The sequence below is a fragment of the Oryx dammah genome, unplaced genomic scaffold (assembly GCF_014754425.2).
Source record: "Oryx dammah isolate SB20612 unplaced genomic scaffold, SCBI_Odam_1.1 HiC_scaffold_18, whole genome shotgun sequence".
NCBI classification, from domain to species: Eukaryota; Metazoa; Chordata; class Mammalia; order Artiodactyla; family Bovidae; genus Oryx; species Oryx dammah.
Genome location: NW_024070202.1, coordinates 577,345 through 594,248, shown reverse-complemented (window position 1 = coordinate 594,248; position 16,904 = coordinate 577,345). Strand labels below are relative to the sequence as shown.

The 16,904-nt window shown below is 38.2% G+C and overlaps 1 pseudogene; it reads right to left on the bottom strand.

Moving 5' to 3' along the window:
• Positions 1-6,971: 6,971 nt before the first annotated feature.
• On the bottom strand, positions 6,972-15,972 carry LOC120878249 (annotated as a pseudogene).
• Positions 15,973-16,904: the final 932 nt, after the last annotated feature.

Below are 16,904 nucleotides of genomic sequence, written 5' to 3'. Positions count from 1 at the left end.
AAAACTAATGCTTGGTTCTGCTCTGCTCTGTGAGCCTCATTAATAATAGCAAATATTTACTATCTGTAAGGTATGAGCCAACTGATGAGGTTTAGCTTATTAATCTTTATATCAACCCTAACAGATAGATAACTCAGCTCCATTGCACAGAAGAAGAAACTAGGGTGTAGAAAAATATGTTAAGAAGTGATCCTCAAGAGATAGAAGTTACAATAGTCTTTGATGATGAATATAGAAAGCACTAAACCTAACTTTCCTCTTTTTTTTTTTTTCATTATAGTATTCATTTTAATATAGTAGTGACTTAATGACTATAACCCAGATGGTTTTTAGGCATGTAACCCTGATCACATCATCTCAAAGTCCAGCAAAATTAACTACATTTTCAATTCAATTTTTTGTAACTAGAATTGGTGTTTGATTAGTAGCTATTTTTAATCCAGAAGTCCTATTTATGTCACTTTATAAAACAGTACTGGTGGAATAATTAATCTGTGAAATAATTTCTTGTTCTCTTATTCCACATATAGCTCATCTAGGTGTTCCTCCCCCTACCTTTGTTGTTGTTGTTGTTAAGATGCGGAGAAGGCAATGGCAACCCACTCCCGTACTCTTGCCTGGAAAATCCCATGGATGGAGGAGCCTGGTGGGCTGCTGTCTATGGGGTCGCAGAGTCGGACACGACTCAAGCGACTTAGCAGCAGCAGCAGCAGTTGTTAAGATGTGGTTAGAATGTTTAACACTAAGCTCTTCTTACAGCATTTTTCATCTTTACATCCCTCAGCATATAGCTTAAGAGATTGAACATAGGAGCAATAATGATGTAGAGAGAGAAGAATACTAAATGAAACATGGTATGCTGGACTGAATTGTGGAATATAAAGAAAATGTAAATGTAATTGCTACATCAAAGAGATATATGAGTCCCATTCTCACTGCAGCATTATTCACAATAACCACTAAGTGTCCACTGTCAAATGAATAGATAAAGAAAATGTGATATATGCATGTATATGTATATGCATATACAAAGGAAGGAAGTCTTACCATTTTAATAACATAGATGGAACTTGAGAGCATTATAATAAAAGAAGTAAGACAGACACAGAAAGACAAATACCATATGATTGTACTTATATGTGAAATCTTAAAAAAAAAAAAAAAAAAAGAAAGCAAACAAACTTGAATTCATAGATTCAGAGAATAGATTGCTGGTTGCCAGATATGGGTGGAAGAGGCATGACAAAATGGGTGAAGAGAGTCAAAAGGTCCAAAGTTGCAGTTATCAAATTTATTTTTTAAATAGATAAATCCTTCCTGGATCTGTGATGTAGGGAAGTTAATAATACTATAGTTTATATTTGAAAGTTGCTAAGAAAGTAAATATTGAACATTCTTATCACAAGAAAAATTGCAAATTTGTGGAGTGATGAATGTCAATGGCTTACTTTGGTGATCACTGAAATATATATATATATATATAATTTTTATGCACTAAAAATTAATTATGTAGTTATATGTCAATATGCTTCAATTTGAAAAATGCTGTCAACCTATTACTCCTGACAGCCACTACAAGAAGTACTAAATAATTTCTGTGAAATGTTTTGGTAAAGTCTCAAGTTTCATTTAGCGTAATTTGTGTTTAGTGCTAGGTCAATACTGTTTCAAATAAGAGTTTTGATCACTAATAATGCTCTATAGAAATTCATACTATTAAGGGAAATATGATAATGAAAACAAATAATTACCTTTTAAAGATGCCAACAAAGGTCCATCTAGTCAAGGCTATGGTTTTTCCAGTAGTCACGTATGGATGTGAGAGTTGGACTATAAAGAAAATTGAGCACTGAAGAATTGATGCTTTTGAACTGTGGTGTTTGAGAAGACTCTTGAGAGTCTCTTGGACTGCAAGGAGATCCAACCAGTCCATCCTAAAGGAAATCAATCCTGAATATTCATTGGAAGGACTGGTGCTGAAGCTGCAACTTCAATACTTTGGCCACCTGATGTGAAGAACTGACTCATTTGAAAAGACCCTGATGCTGGGAAAGATTTAGGCAGGAGGAGAAGGGGATGACAGAGGATGAAATGGTTGGATGGCATCACCAACTCAATGGATATGGGTTTGAGTAAACTCCAGGAGTTGATAATGGACAGGGAGGCCTGGCGTGCTGCAGTCCATGGGGTCGCAAAGAGTCTGACATGACTGAGGGTCTGAAATGAACTGAACTGAGAGTCCTTAGAAAACAATCTATTAATTAACTCAACTTCTATTTCACTTTTAGTGACAGTTTTGTTTTGTTCTGTTCAGCTAAGTAAGCATCATAAAATGTGACTAAAATTTGGCGATTTTTTAAAAAACAATAACACAATTTCCCTAGTGATACAGTGGATAAAAATCTGCCTGCCAAGGCAGGGTACCTGGGTTTGATCCTTGGTCTGTGAAGATTTCACATGCTGCAGAGCAATCAAAGTCCCTGTTCTATGACTGTTGAGCCCACAAGCCCCAGAGCTAGTGCTAAGCAGCAAGAGAAGTGACCACAATCAGAAGCCTGTGCACCCCAGCAAAGAGTAGCCATACTTACCACAACTGGAGAAAGTCAGGGTGCAGCAGTGAAGACCCAGTGCAGCAAAGTAAATAAAACATTGAAAATTTTAAAATATAGTAATGACAACAATAACACTTTCCTTAACATTCTTGGATTTGAGGTTTTATTTTTCTCTAGTTGTTGTTGCTGGCCACACTGCCACTTTCAGGAATCTTTGTTCTCTGACCAATGATTCAACCCAGGGACCCGGCAGCGAAAATGCTGAGCATTAACCACTGGACTGTCAGTTTTGCCATTGTTTAATCACTAAGGCACGTTGGACTCTGTAAGCCCATGTAGCCCACTAGGCTCCTCTCTCCAGGAAATTTCCTAGGTAAGATTACTGGAGTGGGTTGCCATTTCCTTCTCTAGGGTTCTTCCCAACCAACCCAGAAGACTGAATCTGCATCTTCTGCTTTGGTAGGTGGATTCTTTACCAGTGAGCCACTAGAGATTTCTCAAATCTGGAGATAATTTGATTCATTAGGAATTTTGGGGATGGTAAGTTGTGCAGTTCCTCCCTGCTTTAAAAACAATACTTAATTTTACCTTTGTTATCATTTTTTCTACCCTTTATAATTCCCTGTGGGCTTCCCAGGTGCTGCCAGTGGTAAAGCACCCGCTTGGCAGTGAAGGAGATTTAAGAGACACGAGTTGAACCCTGAGTTGGTAAGTCCCCTGGAGGAGGGCCTGGTAACCCATTCTACTGTTCTTGCCTGGAGAATCTCATGGACAGAGGAGCCTTGTGGGCTATAGTCTATAGGGTTGCAAAGAGTCGGGCACAACTGAAGCAACTTAATGCACACATACATACTTCCTTATATAGCATCTTTAGATTGTGACTCTTGGAATTTTTAATTTTTATACAATTTTAAAGGTTACTTTCATTTATAAAGTCATGGCTATATTCTCCGTGTTTTACAACACATCCTTTAACCTATCTTGCATCCAATAGTTTATACATACCATTCCTCCACCCCTATTTTGCCATCCCCTCAATGGTAACTATTAGTTTTTTCTCTATATCTGTGAGTCTCCTTTTTTTATGCTATATTCACTAGTTTGTCATAGCTTTTAGATTTCACATTTAAGATATATCATACAGTATTTATCTTTCTCTGTTTGATTTATTTCACTTAGCATAACACCCTCCAAGTCCATCTATGTTCCTGAAAGTGGTAATATATATTAATCTCTTTTTAGGACTGAGTAGTATTCTTCTGTCTGTGTGTGTGTGTGTGCACATGCACCACGTCTTCTTTATCAATTCATCTGGTAATGGACACTTAGGTTGCTTCCTTGGCAATTATAATAATGCTGTTATTGAACATTTGCTAAGCCATGTCCAACTATTTGCAATCGTGTGAAATTCAGCATGCCAGGCTTTCCTGTCCTTCACTGTCTCCCAGAGTTTGCTCAGATTCATGTCCATTGAGTCAGTGATGCCATCCAACCACCTCATCCTCTGTCATCCACTTTTACTCCTGCCTTTAATCTTTCCCAATATTAGGGTCTTTTCCAATGAGTTGGCTCCTCATATCACATACCAAAGTATCAGTATTGACTGGTTTGATCTTCTTGCTGTGCAAGGGACAATCAAGAGTCTTCTCCAACACCATATTTCAGAAGTGGCCAAGTCATCAGCGTTCAGCTTTCTTTATAGTCCAGCTCTCACATCTGTACATAACTACTGGAAAAACTATAGCTTTGACTATATGGGCCATTGTTGGCAAAGTGATGTCTCTGTTTTTTAATAAGTTGTCTAGGTTGGTCATAACTTTTCTTCCAAGGAGCAAGCATCTTTTAATTACATTTCATTGAACAATGAGGTCAATATACATTTTTTCAATTAGTATGTGTGATTTCTTATACATACATACATACATATATATATGTATATATATATATATATATATATATATATATATGGAACAAGCATCTTTTAATTTCATGTCTGCAGTCACCATCTGCAGTGATTTTGGAGCCCAAGAAAATAAAATCTATCACTGTTTTCCTTACATATATATATGGATAATGCATAATTGCTGGATCATATGGTAGTTTTATTTTTAGTTTTACTGCATTTATACATTCTAAAATATTTCCAATACTTTATTTTCCTTTTCATGAAAACCTGTCAGTCAGTGTTTTCTCTCTAATGGTATTTGCTTATTATTTTTAAGATCATTATTTAAATCCTATTAAGCATGCTGAAAGGACTCTCATAAAATTCTCTTCTAGTTTCTCTATAAAATCTTTCTCAGAATGCTCTTCTACATTCTACTTTCAAGAAAAGTTGATGTATCTATTTTGACAATATGTATATTTTTAACTAATGAATTTTACTTTGTAAGGCAGTTTTAGTTTCATGGCAAAACCATATACCCCCTACCCTCACACAAGGACAACCTCTCCCACCAGAGGGGTGTATTTTTTACACTCAAAGGAATCCACATTGACACAACTTCATCACACAAAATTCATAGTTTACATTAGGGTTCCCTCTAGGTTTTATACAGTTTATAGGTTTTGACATACATCATGACATTAGCTTAGACACAAAGTATATCATGGAAAATGCTGGCCTGGATGAAGCACAAGCTGGAATCAAGATTGCTGGGAGAAATATCAGTAACCTCAGTTACACAGATGACACCACCCTTATGGCAGAAAGCAAAGAGAAACTAAAGAATCTCCTGATGAAGCTGAAAGAGGAGAGTGAAAATGTTGGCAAAAATTGAAGATCATGGCATCTGGTCCCATAACTTCGTGGCAAATAGATCAGGAAACAATGGAAACAGTGAGAGACTTTATTTTCTTGGGCTCCAAAATCAATGCAGATGGTGGCTGCAGCCATGAAATTAAAAGATGCTTACTCCTTGGAAGGAAAGTTATGACCAACCTAGACAGCAAATTAAAAAGCAGAGATATTACTTTGCCAACAAAGGTCCGTCTAGTCAAAGCTATGGTTTCTCCAGTAGTCATGTATGGATGTGAGAGTTGGATGATGAAGAAAGCTGAGTGCTGAAGAATTGATGCTTTTAAACTGTGGTGTTGGAGAAGACTCTTTAGAGTCCCTTGGACTAGAAGGAGCTCCAACCAGTCCATCCTAAAGGACATCAGTCCTGGGTGTTCATTGGAAGGACTGACATTGAGGCTGAAACTTCAATACTTTGGCCACCTGATGCAAAGAGCTGACTCATTTGAAAAGACCCTGATGCTGGGAAAGATTGAAGGCAGGAGGAGAAGGGGATGACAGAGGATGAGATGGTTGGATGGCATCACTGACTCAATGGACATGATTTTGGGTAAACTCCAGGAATTGGTGATCGACAGGGAGGCCTAGTGTGCTGTGGTTCATGGGGTCACAAAGACTCTGACATGACTGAGCAACTGAACAGAACTGAATGCATTTAAGTTTCTTGTAGTGCTGAATAGTATTCCATTGTCTGGAAGTACCACAATTTATCTCTCCACCTACAGAAGGACATCCTAGTTATCTACAAGATTTGACAATTAACAATAAAGTTGCTATTAATATACATGTGCTACAAAAATGCACTCACTTGTTTCTGTGTTTGACTTTAATTGCATATTATTTGTCTTTTGCTAGCTTTTTCCTCCTCATTGTAGCATGAAAGATCTTTGAGTACCAACCCAAACATGAGCCAATTACTTATCATTTTAGGCAGTTAAGGGTTTGTTAACACCTACATTTTATTATTAATCATTTCTGTAATTTTATGGGAAATGCTTTATATTCTGATCTATAGGTGGAAAACATTAATTGTTGTTTTTCTTCCTGAATTATTCTTAGTTTTTCTTTACTAGTTTTTATTATTTTTTAATGTGAACTCAGGTGACCATCTGGAAGCAAGTTTAAACATAGTCTGCTATACCTATCTTTTGTTATATTATTGATTTCTGAATGCTACTAAAGATATGCATGTGAATATTCTTTCACAAATATAAGGATATTATTTTATCTCATATTTCAACATTTCTATTGCTATATAATATAAGCCACCATATGGTCTGGCCCATAAGCCCAGAGTTTTTAAAATAATTATAATTTAAAATGTTTTATCTTTATATTCAAGGATCAATATAAAAATGTCTTATTTGTTTTGAATCAATTTTTTTTTTCCCTTGCAGGTAACCATGTCTACAAAACCATAATACTCCAAAAAACTGATCAAGCTTCCAGCTATTTTGGTATGCACAAATTAATACTGGTTTTGATTTTAAGTTTCTAAACTTCTGTTCTCAATAATTCCATTCAAATGATGATAGAATATAAAATCTATGAGATAGTCTTTTTTTTAATTTACATCAATCTCTTTTCTTTTATAAAATTGCTTACATACAAGCTTCTTCACATTAATCGTGTGCTTTCTTTGAAAATAACCTTTGACACCAAACTTTCCTCTGCATTTTCCATCTCAGTATTTTTCAGTGTATAGATTAAAGGATTGAATATAGAGGCAATGATAGTGTAAAATAGTGCAAATACCTTATCCTCAGGGTAAGGTAGGAGGTCTAAGGTCTAAGATAACCAAAGATTGAAGGTCCAAAAGATAAGATGACTACTGTGATATGAGACCCACAGGTAGAGAGGGCTTTGCGTCTTCCTTCAGCTGAGTGATTTCTTAAAGTGAATAATATGACGACATAAGAAACAAGACAACAAAAGTAACTAAGGAAGCCATTCCTGAATTGGCAACCAGAAGGACACCAGTGATATAGGTATCAGCACAAGCAATTTTAAGCATAGGAAAGATATCACAAAAATTTCATTAGAACCACAAAAAACAACTGGATTATCATAAATAATTGAGGAAAAGAATGGACAGTCCCACAAGCCCAAGTAGCCAAGACTAGAAGATTACATTTTGTCCTGTTCATGATAGTCATATAGTGGAGAGGTTTACAAATGCCAATGTAATAGTCAAAAGCCATGGCACTAAGAATGAAGACCTCAATACTGCCAAAAAAAAAAAAATGCATTGCAAAATCTGTAACATGCAATTATCATAAGAAATGTTTTTTGTCCCCACTAGCATATCACCAACTAGTTTGGGAATAACACTAGAGGTATAGCAGATGTCTATGAATGATAAGTGACTGAGGAGATAGTACATTGTTTGGTTAAAAAGAGGACTGCCTAGAATGGACACAAGGGTCAGAAGACTCCCTACCAACAGGATAACATAGCAGAATAAAAAGAGCACAAAGCAAAATGCTTGTATGTTCTGGTCATCAGAGCCCCAAAAGGATGAATTCTGAGATGTTTCTCTGTTTTCCATATATTTGAGTTTGGTATATATTATATACAAATGAATTAGGTATCTGGAAAAAAAAGAAAAACAAATTTGGTGAAAATTAACAATATGAACACAAAATTATAAACTTTACTAAAAACTAGTTTGACATGAATATAATATTATTCTCAACTTATTAAATTAAGCTGCTTTATTTTTAAATGATTTTTATTTTATAAATCTACTGTGGAACACTTTTGTAATGGAAATAATTATTTTAGTGAATTTTATTTTTCAGTAATGATTTTAAACATTTAAATAATATTTTGAAAATTGAAGCATATTTGACTGTCAATTCTATTATCTAGCTAAACGAAGATTTTTAATTGACCAAAGTAAAAAAATGGTTTTCCATATATTTTAACTACATATATATCAAATACATAAAATTGACCTTCCTTTTTCTAATATATTTTTCCAAATTATCTGAATTATCTGAGAAAAAATTCTCTAATTATAAGAGAACAAAGATAGCTAAGGGGCAGCCATTCCTGAATGAACAACCACTGTGAATGTTCAGAGACAAAGGTCCTGATTCTCCCTCATCTGGGGCTTCATGCCATGCTTGAGAGCTGAGAGAAATGCAGGAAAACAGTGAAAGCACTCTTTTGAATTCTCATCTGAGTAGAAGAAAACATGCATGCTGATGCGTTATTAGATACCAATTTGTTTTCTGAATATTTACATGTGTAAAGAGAATGGGATAGTTAATGCAAACATGTGTTCCATAGACATATTTTTCTTTTACTGGAAATTTTTCCAGTAGTCATGTATAGGGGTGAGATTTGACCCATAAAGAAAGCTGAATGCCTTAGAATTGGTGCTTCTGAACTGTGATGATGGAGAAGACTCCTGATAGTCCCTTGGATTGCAAGGAGATCCAACCAGTCCATCCTAAAGGAAATCAGTACTGAATATTCACTGGAAGGACTGATATTGAAGCTGAGATTCCAATACTTTGGCCATCTGATTTGAAGAACTGACTCCTTGGAAAAAACCCTGAGGCTGGGAAAGATTGAAGGCAGGAGGAGCAGGGGACAACAGAGGATGAGATGGTTGGATGGCATCACCGACTCAATGGAGATGAGTTTGAGTAAGCTCTGGGAGTTGGTGATGGACAGAGAGGCCTGGTGTGCTGCAGTCCATGGAGTTGCAGAGTCAGACATTACTGAGAGATTGAATTAACTAACTAATCTGATCTTACTATTAATGGAGTGGAAAAGGGAAAGGGAAAGCTCAGATGAGGATAATTATTGTCATATAAATTGTGTTCTGATCACATAAATATTAAGGAAAACTCCCAAGTAGAAATTAGGCAAAATGGATGAAATAAAGAGTATTCGGCAGTCTCTGGATATACAGAACAGTGGTGACACGGAAAGTGGTAGTAATGTTAAGGAGTGGCTATAAACAAACAAATGCAAAAACTGACCAGTGTCACCCTTGAGCGAACTGCTTACTCTTTTTAAACTTCATCTTATTCGTCTTATATCTATGATATCATGCCAAAATTCAGATTTCTAATGAGGAATGCATGAGGTGATTTGAAATAAACCAGTGACAATGTGATATTTAAAACACATTTTCCTTTTAGTCTTTCTTCTTTGAGTGATTGATTTAGAAACAGAATTGTCATGTACATTTACTCAAAGTCGAATGGAAAAATAAAGGCAAAAATGAAAAAATCCACAACATGCATGTGATAACTATGATGAGGTAAACTTTAATTTTAGCTCTATGTTAGTGAGAACATTTGGAGAAGGCAATGGCACCCCACTCTGGTACTCTTGTCTGGAGAGTCCCATGGGCGGAGGAGCCTGGTGGGCTGCAGTCCATGGGGTCGCTAAGAGTCGGACATGACTGAGTGACTTCACTTTCACTTTTCACTTTCATACATTAGAGAAGGAAATGGCAACCCACGCCAATGTTCTTGCCTGGAGAATCCCAGGGAGGGGGGAGCCTGGTGGACTGCCATCTATGGGGTCCCACAGAGTAGGACACGACTGAAGTGACTTAGCAGCAGCAGCAGCAGCAGCAGTACTGAATAAAAATTCTGAGTGCCCTTTCTGTTAAGTTATTAGCAATAGGGTAAGAAGTTCTTATACTTAAAACTTCCACTGCATACTCAAATTTTTCTTTAATGTATCACAATGTAGCATTATATAAGCTTACCTTAGTTGATTCAGGTCAGACTAGTGTACTGTGAGATGCCAGATTTTGAAATACAAGAAATTCTTTATGACTGTAAATATTGAAGCATAATCTAGTATATGTCTTAATGGTAATATGAAGGAATGCATATAAACATAAAAATAGGGCACTATGAAATTCACTGCTGATTATTAGAAAATGTTTTAACTTTGTGTTATTTTAGTAAGAACCTTGTTTACATGTAATGCACCATTAAAACTGAGGCATGACAAATCATTTTATAGTAAACAAATTATCATATACTGCAAGAGAAATTATAGGCCTTAGAATGAAATTATACAGAATAAATATAAAGAAGATAGAATCAGCCTAGCACATGTTTGATCGGGCTAAGGCAGTAAAGAATCCACCTGCAATGTGGGAGACCTGGGTTTGATCCCTAGGTCAGAAAGATACTCTGGAGAAGGGATTGACAACCTATTTCAGTATTCTTGCTTGGAGAATTCAATGGACAGAGGAGTCTGGCAGGCTATAGTCCTTGAGTTCACAAAGAGTCAAACAATACTGAATGACTAACACTTTGACACTTTCCGAAATCTAGATGCTATGAGTAATACACTGCCGAAAGATCTGAGTGGCTATCAGGTTAGTTTTAGTTTGATCAGGAAATTTATCCTAGTTGCTTACTTTTCCAATCCATCCCTAGGATCAAAATCTGCAATAAAGTGTGATAAATTACATTTTACAAATAAATTACAAACTAATAATTCAGAAACATCCAGATTAATTCTCTACAAATATTTTAGAAATTTGAATACATCTCAAAAATTCTACAGGCTTGTAAGGGAAGTGGACGGTTAAAACTACTGTGTACATCTTTATGTCCCCAAGAAAGAAGGCTAGGAAGTTCAAATGCCAATTGAACATCTCAATACCAAGTCACTAAAAATAAACAGAAAGTATGTTTGCTTCTGCTGCTGCTATGTCGCTTCAGTCGTGTCCAACTCTGTGCGACCCCAGAGATGGCAGCCCACCAGGCTCCCCTGTCCCTGGGATTCTCCAGGCAAGAATACTGGAGTGGGTTGCCATTGCCTTCTCCAAAAAGTATGTTTAAATCCCTTCAAAAGCTAACACAGGTATTCAGGCCCTATTCATTGCGTGCTTATGCTGGAAGAAAATCTGGTTTGAAAGAACAGAATGTAAATGAAACTAACAACCATAAATTAACAGGTCCTTGAGAGCTCTAAGTGATTATATCCCCAAAGGCATCTTCTAAACAGATCCAAGTCAAATGTTGCTGAGTCACTGTCCTTGGCAACGTCCTTGCTCCCACTGGGAGAAGGACTTTTCATACTTTATCTTGATTAGGGCATATTTTCCCAGGCGTCCTAAAAAAGCTATAGGCAGAGCAGTTCAGGAAAATCGGACTGCTCTGCTCTTCCAGCTTTCTGAAGATTAGGAAGAAAACTGATATACTAGGCTACCTTTCAGGAAAATGTGAGCTGAGGTGGGGCAGAGAACCAATTACAGGTATTTTACATTCTAAGTATGGACCATTATCAAGATCCTAGCTGTGCAGTGTAGATAAATCAATACAATTGATGACCTTCAATATCATAACTGGTACAAAATTACTTGTTTCAAGGGACAAATTTTGCCAGGATAGATGGTTTGGGAATGAAAGATAAGAAAAAAAAAAGGGGGGGGGGAAATGAGAGGAAGGAAGCACTCAAAATACAGCAAAACATGTATCCTATTTCCTCTTCAGTTTTTTTTTTTTCCCTTGAAACTGAATATTTACAGGTTGTTTACTCAGCCTCATCCACACACACTGAAGTTTGATTAGTCTCCCTCTGAAACAAATGCATAAGTATATACTTTTTCAGGCATTAAAAACTTAAAAAAATTGCAATTTATTCTATCAGGCTTGATACAACACTGCTAAGATCAAACTACTTAGCAAATTAATAATAGTAAAATAATTTATTGAGAGATTATTGGGTAGTTCATGTTCACTATTTTATTTAATATGAATGAGTGAGTAAAAGTCACTCAGCCGTGTCTGACTCTTTGCAATCCCATGGTCTATATAGTCCATGGAATTCCCCAGGCCAGAATACTGGAGTGGGTGTTTTTCCCTTCTTCAGGGAATCTTCCATACCCAGGGATCGAACCCAGGTCTCACAAATTGCAGGCAGATTCTTTACCAACTGAGCCACCAGGGAAGCCCATTAATGTGACTAAGAATGGATATTTTGACCTAAGTACTATTACCTCTGTACTTCCCAGATGATGACTCAGTAGCCAACTTTTTTTGTTTTTTCCACAATACCAATTCCATTCTTTTATGCCCTCATACCACAAACATTTAACTGCCTTTTTGCAACCTGAATTTACATAAACAAATTGCAAAGGAAAAACAGGCATTTTTTATCTTCCAAAATGCATGTATGAAATATAACACAAACCCTAGTATTAATAAACAAACAAGCTTAGCTGAAGTTTTATGGAAATTTCTTAAAATTAACATGACAGTTTAAATATTTATGCCTCTAAAGGTTTGCATAATCTCTCACATGAGAATAAAGTAATACTTAAAATTCTCCAAGACAGACTTCAGCAATACATGAACCATGAACTTCCAGATGTTCAAGCTGGTTTTAGAAAAGGCAGAGGAACCAGAGATCAAATTGCCAACATCTGCTGGATCATGGAAAAAGCAAGAGAGTTTCAGAAAAAACATATATTTCTGCTTTAGTGACTATGCCAAAGCCTTTGACTGTGTGGGTCACAATATACTGTGGAAAATTCTGAAGGAGATAGGAATACCAGACTCCCTGACCTGCCTCTTGAGAAACCTATATGCAGGTCAGGAAGCAACAGTTAGAACTGGACATGGAACAACAGACTGGTTCCAAATAGTAAAGGGAGTACATCAAGGCTGTATATTGTCACCCTACTTATTTAACTTATATGTGTTATAGCTACACGTTCCAAGAGACAAACTCATGCAGAAGGACAATGCGGATAATGGAGTGCAGTTTATTACACTGCCCAAGGCAAAGTCTCCTCTTAGCCAAGGACCCCGACCAGCATTTGTGAAAATCTTATATACCCCATGTGTACGTGTCTGAACCACCATCCAATTTCGTTGACTTACAAAAAACAAAGGAAGCTCAGTTCAGTCGCTCAGTCATGTCCAACTCTTTGTAACCCCATGGATCGCAGCACGCCAGGCCTCCCTGTCCATCACCAACTCCCGGAGTTCACTCAGAGTCGTGTCCATCGAGTCAGTGATGCATTCCAGCCATCTCATCCTCAGTCGTACCCTTCTCCTCCTGCCCCCAATCCCTCCCAGCATCAAAATCTTCTCCAATGAGTGAACTCTTCGCATGAGGTGGCCAAAGTACTGGAGTTTCAGCTTCAGCATCATTGCTTCCAAAGAAATCCCAGGGTTGATCTCCTTCAGAATGGACTGGTTGGATCTCCTTGCAGTCCAAGGGACTCTCAACAGTCTTCTTCAACACCACAGTTCAAAAGTATCAATTCTTCGGCACTCAGCTTTCTTCACAGTCCAACTCTAACATCCATACATGACTACTGGAAAAACTATAGCCTTGACTAGACGGACCTTAGCTGGCAAAGTAATCTCTTTGCTTTTGAATACGATGTCTAGATTGCTCATAACTTTTTTTCCAAGAAGTAAGCGTCTTTTAATTTCATGGCTGCAATCTCCATCTGCAGTGATTTTGGAGCCCCCCAAAATAAGTCTGACACTGTTTCCACAGTTTCCCCATCTATTTCCCATGAAGTGATGGGACCAGATGCCATGATCTTCGTTTTCTGAATGTTGAGCTTTAAGCCAACTTTTTCACTCTCCCCTTTTACTTTCATCAGGAGGCTTTTTTGTTCCTCTTCACTTTCTGCCATAAGGGTAGTGTCATCTGCATATCTGAGGTTATTGATATTTCTCCCAGTAATCTTGATTCCAGCTTGAGTTTCTTCCAGCCCAGTGTTTCTCATGATGTATTCTGCATAGAAGTTAAATAAGCAGGGTGACAATATACAGCCTTGACGTGCTCCTTTTCCTACTTGGAACCAGTCTGTTGTTTCATGTCCAGTTCTAACTGTTGCTTCCTGGCCTGCATACAGATTTCTCAAGAAGCAGGTTAGGTGGTCTGGTATTTCCATCTCTTTCAGAATTTTCCACAGTTTATTGTGATCCACACAATCAAAGGTTTGGCATAGTCAATAAAGCAGAAATAGATGTTTTTCTGGATCTCTCTTGCTTTTTCCATGATCCAACGGATGTTGGCAATTTGATCTCTGGTTCCTCTGCCTTTTCTAAAACCAGCTTGAACATCAAGACGTTCACGGTTCACGTATTGCTGAAACCTGGCTTGAAGAATTTTGAGCATTAATTTACTAGCGTGTCAGATGAGTGAAACTGTGCACTAGTTTGAGCATTCTTTGGCATTGCCTTTCTTTGAGATTGGAATGAAAACTAAACTTTTCCAGTCCTGTGGCCACTGCTGAGTTTTCCAGATTTGCTGGCATATTGAGTGCAGCATTTTCACAGCAACATCTTTCAGGATTTGAAACAGCTCAACTGGTATTCCATGACCTCCACTAGCTTTGTTCGTAGTGATGCTTTCTAAGGCCCACTTGACTTCACATTTCAGGATGTCTGGCTCTAGATGAGTGATCACACCATCGTGTTTATGTGGGTCATGAAGATCCTTTTTGTACAGTTCTTCTGTGTATTCTTGCCATCTCTTCTTAATATATTCTGCTTCTATTAGGTCCATACCATTTCTGTCATTTATCGAGCCCATCTTTGCATGAAATGTTCCCTTGGTATCTCTAATTTTCTTGAAGAGATCTCTAGTCTTTCCCATTCTGTTCTTTTCCTCTATTTCTTTGCATTGATCGCTGAAGAAGGCTTTCTTATCTCTTTTTGCTATTCTTTGGAACTCTGCATTCAGATACTTATATCTTTCCTTTTCTCCTTGGCTTTTTGCTTCTCTTCTTTTCACAGCTATTTGTAAGGCCTCCCCAGACAGCCATTTTGCTTCTTTGCTTTTCTTTTCCATGGGGATGGTCTTGCTCCCTGTCTCCTGTACAATGTCATGAACCTCATTCCATAGTTCATCAAGCACTCTCTTTCAGGTCCAGACCCTTAAATCTATTTCTCACTTCCACTGTATAATCATAAGGGATGTGATTTAGGTCTTATCTGAATGGTCTAGCAGTTTTCCTTGTTTTCTTCAATTTCAGTCTGAATTTGGTAATAAGTTCATGATCTGAGCCACAGTCAGCTCCCGGTCTTGTTTTTGTTGACTGTATAGAGCTTCTCCATCTTTGGCTGCACAGAATATAATCAATCTGATTTCGGTGTTGACCATCTGGTGATGTCCATATGTAGAGTCTTCTCTTGTGTTGTTGGAAGAGTGTGTTTGCTATGACCAGTGCATTTTCTTGGCAAAACTCTATTAATCTTTGCCCTACTTCATTCCGTATTCCAAGGCCAAATTTGCCTGTTACTCCAGGTGTTTCTTGACTTCCTACTTTTGCATTCCAATCCCCTATCATGAAAAGGACATCTTTTTTGGGTGTTAGTTCTAAAAGGTCTTGTAGGTCTTCATAGAATCATTCAACTTCCGCTTCTTCAGCGTTACTGGTTGGAGCATAGACTTGGAGGTCAGGGCAAGAGCAGAGAGGAGCCATCCTGCGCCTGAGGCCAGGGGTGGTGCCTGAGAGGAGCCACCCCACGTCCGTGGCCAGGGGTGGTGCCTGAGAGGAGCCACCCCACGTCTGAGGCCAGGACGGTGCCCGAGGCCAAGGGCCACAGCAGGAAGGAGCAACCCCATGCCCGAGGCCAGGGCAGCCACTGGGAGCAGTAACCCCATGCCCAAGGCTAGGGACGGTGGCAGGGAGGGGCAACCCCACGTCCAAGGAGTGGTGGCTGTGCGGGCGCAGGAGGGCCTAGAGGAGCCATCCCACATTGAAGGTCAGGAAGGGCAGCGGGAGGAGATACCCCTCATCCAAGGTAAGGAGCAGTGGCTGTGCTTTGCTGGAGCAGCCGTGAAGAGATACCTCACACCCAAGGTAAGAGAAATTCAAGTAAGATGGTAAGTGTTGCAAGAGGGCATCAGAGGGCAGACACATGGAAACCATACTCAGAAATCTAGTCAATCTAATCATACTAGGACCACAGCCTTGTCTAACTCAATGAAACTAAGCCATGCCTGTGGGGCAACCCAAGATGTGTGGGTCATGGTGGAGAGGTCTGACAGAGTGTGGTCCACTGGAGAAGGGAATGGCAAACCACTTCAGTATTCTTGCCTTGAGAACCCCATGAAAAGTATGAAAAGGCAAAATGATAAGATACTGAAAGAGGTACTCCCCAGGTCAGTAGGTGCCCAATATGCTACTGGAGGTCAGTGGAGAAATAACTCCAAAAAGAATGAAGGGTTGGAACCAAAGCAAAAACAATACCCAGCTGTGGATATGACTGGTTATAGAAGCAAGGTCTGATGCTGTAAAGAGCAATATTGCATAGGAACCTGGAATGTCAGGTCCATGAATCAAGGCAAATTGGAAGTGGTCAAATAGGAGATAGCAAGAGTGAACGTTGACATTCTAGGAATCAGTGAACTAAAATGGACTGGAATGGGTGAATTTAACTCAGATGACCATTATATCTACTATTGTGGGCAAGAATCCCTTAGAAGAAATTGAGTAGCCATCATGGTCAACAGAAGAGTCTGAAATGCAGTACTTGGATACAATCTCAAAAACGACAGAATGATCTCTGTTCGTTTCCAACGCAAACCATTCA